Genomic DNA, 6,000 nt, shown 5'->3' with positions numbered 1-6,000 from the left:
GCTGCCGGTGCCCCGAGGCTACGGCCAGGCGCCAGCCCGCCCCACAAAAAGTTCGCGAGATAGTGTAGCAGCAGCTTTTCAGGGATTGTGGAAAATCACAACACACATCTGGCACCAGGCTTCACCCTTAACGACCTTGTTCCAGCACCAGCGAATGTGGCCGCCTTCTGGGGTCTGCTGGGACCAGGTGGCTTCAACAGTCTCTACCAAATGTCCTTCCAGCAGTGGAGCTGCTTTTCTATGTGTGGCCCGAGAACCTCCCGGACCCCACTCTGTTCCTGGGGATTCGCCCTTCCCACCAGGAGCACCACCAGGTATGGAGCTGCGGAGTTGCAGCCTTTGCGCTCCCCTTGTTACAGTCTTAATGGAATTTAAACCCTCTCCTTTCTCCCTTTTTAGTTTAGACCCTGCAGCTGTTTCCAATTTTCCACTTTCTCTCCAGCTGCTTTTGGGTCCTCTCTCTGCTTGCAAAAGCACCTCCCTTCCTGCGCCTTCTAGCTCCCCAAGTTCACCTCTTGGTGCTGCGTACCTGCTGAATTCTGTGGTTCAGGTTGTGCAGATTGTTGTGTTACTCCTCCAATCAGTTTTCTAGGTGTGCAGGATGGTTTAATGTTGGTCTGGCTGTATTTCATGGATGCGAGACAGAGAAAAGACTTCCAGGATGTTCTGCCATCTTGCCTCCTCCCTAAATGTTTATTTTTGAGAGAGAGAGAGAGAGAGCTGCATGCGTGCGTGCACACACGTGGGTGGGAGAGGGGCAGAGAGAGAGACACACACAAAATCCAAAGCAGGCTCCAGGCTCTGAGCTGTCAACGCAGAGTCCAACGCCAGACTCGAACTCACAAATTGTGAGATAATGACCTGAGCCCAAGTCTGATGCTTAACCAACTGAGCCACCCAGGCACCCTAGATTAGAAATATTTTTACATTATTTTCTGTGAACTGCTAATTTATATATTTTTCTCATTATTATGCTATTATATTAGGCTTATTTTTTCATAGGAATTTTATATATTTCTTTTTATATATTAAAGCCTAGTTCACCCCCAAATATGCTGAAGTAATTAGTCTAGGGTAGCATAATTTTTAAAATGTCTCAAGATGATACTAATATACAGCCACAGATGAGGGTCAGTGGTCCAGCTTTATTTGTAGCTTTATGGATGATACCTTTCACATTATAGAAGGTTTTGTTATATGGTACACTTGTTAGCATCTCTCTGTTTTTCACTCATAATCAATATTTTATGCAGAACTGAGTATCTTTTTCCAACTTATTTATAATGTCTTTCATTCTACAAAAAAATAAATTTTAATATTGTCAAGATTATCAATCATTTTCTCTTTGTCATCAGATTGAAATATAGTATTTGTATTGTCCTGAAAGTAGATACAAGGGTCCTGGGTCAAGGTCAAATTACTTATTGCTTGTCTACAGTAATAACTCTGCTGAGTCTACCACACTCCAGTTACCCCTCTCTGGAGTGACTCCATGAAGGCCTGATGTCAATCTACCTAAACTGGTGTGTACTCCATGGGCAAGGAACCACAAAGTAAGAATCTAGAAGTTAAGCCAGAAAAAGTACAGCTGTCTCTTAACCCCTCCCCTGTGAGACGAAGAGAAACTCCATCTCCCAAGTGTAAATGAATTTTCCTTTGAACCCATAGAGAAGGATCCTTGGTTTTTGCCCTTTAGAATGTAAATAAACATCTCCAGGGAGAAGCTAAGACTAGTTTCTCTGAGTTTACAACCCATAGGTTGGCTCCATGGTGCTGGCTCCATGTCATCCCTTTCTTGAAATGTGAACCTATGCCTCAAGGGAGGGAAATCTCTGGAGTTTTCACTGACTATTCAGTCATAATTTAACTTCCATACCTTGTGTTTTAGTCCAGAAGTTCTACTTGTGCAGAAATAAAAAAATAATTTCTCTACAGTCCCATACTATGGTTGATACTTTTGTAACCCCCTTAAGTAATCTTTTCTTATGCCAAAGGCATAAAGATAATCTCAACTCTTTTAAAAATTTAGTTTGTGTTTTATATTTGAAGCTTTAGGCTGTCTGGAATTTACTTTTGTGTCGAGTATGAAGTAAGAAATTAATTTTATTTTTTTCCATGTGGACAATCTACTGTACCATTCCAGTTTATTATTAATAATTAATTCCTTCTCGTCATCGATTTTCAATTCTATATCTCAAATATAGCAAACTACAGCTTTAAAAATTTTTTTTTGTTTTTTTTTTTTTAAGTTATTTTGAGAGAGGCAGAGACAGCACAAACAGGGGAGGGGTAGAGAGGGAGGGAGAGAGAATGCCAAGCAGGTTCTGCACTGTAAACGTAGAGCCTGATGCATGGCTTGAACTCACAAAACCGTGAGATCATGACCTGAGCTGAAACAAAGGGTCTGATGCTAAACCAACTGAGCCACCCAGGTGCCCCAAGCTTACAAATGTATCAATAATACACTATTTCATTTACCAAGGCTCAATGATAAATTTTGATTAATTCAAGCTTTCTTTTCCTGCCCTCTCTCCTCTCTTTTCTTTCTTCCTTCTTTCCTCCCTCCCTTTTTCTTCCTCCCTTCCTCTTTCTTTTTCTTTCTTTCTTTCTTTCTTTCTTTCTTTCTTTCTTTCTTTCTTTCTTTCTTTCTTTCTTTCTTTCTCTTCTCTCTCCCCCATCTTTTTACTTTTTAATTTTTTTCTTCTCTTCTTCTCTTCCATCATTGCCATACTCGTCCTCCTCTTCCTCCTTCTCCTCTCCCCCTCCTCCTCCTCCTTCTTATTTTTCCTCTTCTGCCTTCTTCCTTCTTCTTCTTCACCATTCTTAAAACTTTCAAGTTTCCTACAAATTTTGGGGTAAGCTTAATACATTCCATAAATAAACTCTTTGGAATTTGATTAGAATTGCATAGAACTGATAGATGAAATTGTGAAGAACTGCCATCTTTACCATATCAAAATGTTTTCATCTATGAACCTGACCACTGTGTTGAAAGTGGACTCTGGGAAGGAGGGGCAGAGAAGGAGGGTGGCAATGATATAATCACATATACCAGCTAAGAGGTTACTGGAGCAATAATGTAAACAAGAAAGATACTGGCCCCTTAAAGTGGTAGCGACAGAGGTGTTAAGAGGTGGTAATGTTTTGAATGTTTTTTTTAAAATTGTTAACAGGATTTCATGACTGATTGGATATGATATTTGAGAGAAAGAAAGAGTAAAAGAGGGCCTCGATATTTTTGCCGAAACAGCAGGAATGATGGAGTTTATATCAATTATGAAGAAAGTTGTAGGTAGAGCCAGATTTGGGGGAAGAATTTCAAGAATTCATTTTGGAGTACACTCAGTTTGAGATATTAATGAGCAAAACTGGGAAGAGGTCTGGACCAGTAATATAAATTTGGGAGTCATCAGCTTGCAGAGGGCATTTAAAGGCATGGGAGTGGATGGGATCACCAAGAGTTTGAATGGAGAACAAAACAAGATCAAAGACTAATTTCTGGAAAATTTCAATATTAAGAAATTGGAAGAAAAGAGAAATCAGCAAACATCAGAAAATGTACAAACAGCTATGAAAGAATAAATAAAATATAAGGATGTGGAATGTGCTGGAAGTAACAAAAAGACAAATCAAGGAGGAAGTCACAATTTTTGTGCAAGTACCACTGACAGGTCAAATAAGACGACAGCTAGAAAAAAATCACAGGATTTAACAATGTAGAAGTCATGGCATCATTGACATGAGCAGTTTTGGTGGAGTGTTGGGATGAAAATCTGAGGTGTATGGGTTTAAGAGAGAATGAGAAGAGAGAAAATGGATAAAGTCAGTCTAGACAATTTCTTTCTATATGTTTTGTTGCCAACATGAGTAGGGAGGTTAGGTGATACCAAATGGGGAAAATGAGATCAAGAGGAAAAATATGGAGGAGAAATAAGAAAATGCTTATTGTTTAAGGGAAGAATCCAGCAATTAAAACATTAAAAGGAATTCCAATGTTTTACAACTTCAAGAAAATCAGAAATGTTACTCCAGCAATGTTTGTTTTTGTTTTTGTTTTTGTTGTTTTCTTTCCAAAATGTGCTTCCTCTAGCCCAGATTCACTCACTTCCCTGGCACAATCTCTGCTTGAACCTCTCATTTGCTAATCAATCAAAGCCTTGACCTCCTTTCCACTGAGTCTAGCCCATCCTCTCCCATCTGCCTTGGACCTTGAGAAGGCTCATTCTTTCTAACAGCCTATATCTTTCTCTGATCTAGAACCTACATCAGAGATGACTAGAAACTTGGCTTCAAGGACTCCTCTAGGAAGTGAATGTCAGGGTCAGGGGTGAACAGAAGGTAAAGCTGAGGGTAAGCCAGACAATATCCTTATTCAATAATTTATTTTCCTTTTTTTTTTTCAACGTTTATTTATTTTTTGGGGACAGAGAGAGACAGAGCATGAACGGGGGAGGGGCAGAGAGAGAGGGAGACACAGAATCGGAAACAGGCTCCAGGCTCCCAGCCATCAGCCCAGAGCCTGACGCAGGGCTCGAACTCACGGACCGCGAGATCGTAACCTGTCTGAAGTCGGACGCTTAACCGACTGCGCCACCCAGGAGCCCCAATAATTTATTTTCTTATTGCTGCTGTTTGTTTGGGGCCATGTTGGTTTCAGGCTGCAACCCAGGGGAAATGTAATTGGGTAAAGACTTTTCCCTTGAAAACTGGGTCAGTGCTGAACTAGTTGCAAATGCAGAGCCACAGGAGTATTAAATACTCTGAGGGTGTTTTTTAATACCTTACTTATCATGAATGTTGAGATTTAAAACCTATTAAATCACAACAACCTATCTCAATGAGGTTTTGTACATTTTCTTTTGGCATTTGTAAAATAATTTTTTTCTGAAGCTACAATAATAATAAAAATCTTTGCTTATTTAGGTGGTATGTCTATTGTTCCATACATTTATATTTTCTATCTAAAAAATTGCTTACTTTGTAGCATTAGGTACAATTACTACATTACTAATAATCACATAATTATGATCCTAATCTTTAATACTTGATTCACAATATTTTGAAATTTTCATAGCATTAAAATAACACTGCAGGTCAAAGATATACTTCTATGGAATAATTTATCTGGATAGTTTGCAAATATTGCACATATTCTTATCCCTCTTATTTGAAGTTAGAAGAAAACTTTAGACACCAAAAGATAAGCAGTTATCAGAAAAATTCTGTTGACTCTGAAAATACCATTTGACATTTTCTATTAAGTTTTGGGAGTGGAAAGTAACGTTTCCTTTACATTTGATTTATTTGTGTAAGACTGAACATAGTAAGTGATTTAAAAACTCTTCTTGACGTCTGCTTTCTGGTCCAGTATTTAAGGAGCTTGGGAATCATCACTTCCATCCTCAAAACAAGGTAAAAGTTGAATAAACCAAAAATCAATAACTAGTCTGAAATCCATCAGAAAATTAAAATAACAAAGCCCCCCAAACTGGAAAGATAGGCAGATAAAGAGAATCATTGCTTATGGGGAGCAGAAGCCAGGATGGGAGCCTGGCAGGAATGCCTAAAGAGCAATAGACTAATTGCTGGAAGCTGGGTGTAGACTACTTTGGGAGATAAAAACTCATGGGGGGCTGGGGGGAGTTGAGTTTTGAGGGGAGTTGAGTGAGCACCTGCATTTTCTAAATTTTACCTCCAGGAACCCCATCTGGTTCTTAGGGTGAAGATCAGAGAAAAATCCCCTCATGCTTCTGGCAGAAGAAGAGGAAAAGTAACCAGTTTCAAATAAGTCCAGAACACTCTGGTCTCCATAACAAAGGCCTTCCATCAAGGGACACTATTTCACGAGAGATTTAATTTGGGTTTTAACAGACCCTAACCAATCTGCGGAAAGGAAAATGCCGCATCTGGCCCTCTAGCCTTTCCATTTCACCAAGTGGGGGAAAACAAACCTGAGAAGAACTTGTGAAGATCACAGCCCAGGGACATACGATCCCAAAA

General features: G+C 39.5%; 1 long non-coding RNA gene across 2 annotated transcripts in view; it reads left to right on the top strand.

The window, feature by feature from the left end:
- The first annotated feature begins 255 nt into the window (after window positions 1-255).
- LOC123385559 overlaps window positions 256-6,000 on the top strand; it is a 99,172-nt gene continuing 93,427 nt past the window's right edge. For both annotated transcript variants that reach the window (XR_006598347.1, XR_006598346.1), the window contains exons 1-2: window positions 256-314; window positions 4,258-4,350. This is a non-coding gene — a long non-coding RNA (uncharacterized LOC123385559). The remainder of the gene's footprint in view (window positions 315-4,257; window positions 4,351-6,000) is intronic.

The sequence above is a fragment of the Felis catus genome, chromosome B2, assembly GCF_018350175.1.
Source record: "Felis catus isolate Fca126 chromosome B2, F.catus_Fca126_mat1.0, whole genome shotgun sequence".
NCBI classification, from domain to species: Eukaryota; Metazoa; Chordata; class Mammalia; order Carnivora; family Felidae; genus Felis; species Felis catus.
Note: the sequence above shows the minus strand (reverse complement) of the source record. Positions and strands in the feature narration are given on the sequence as shown.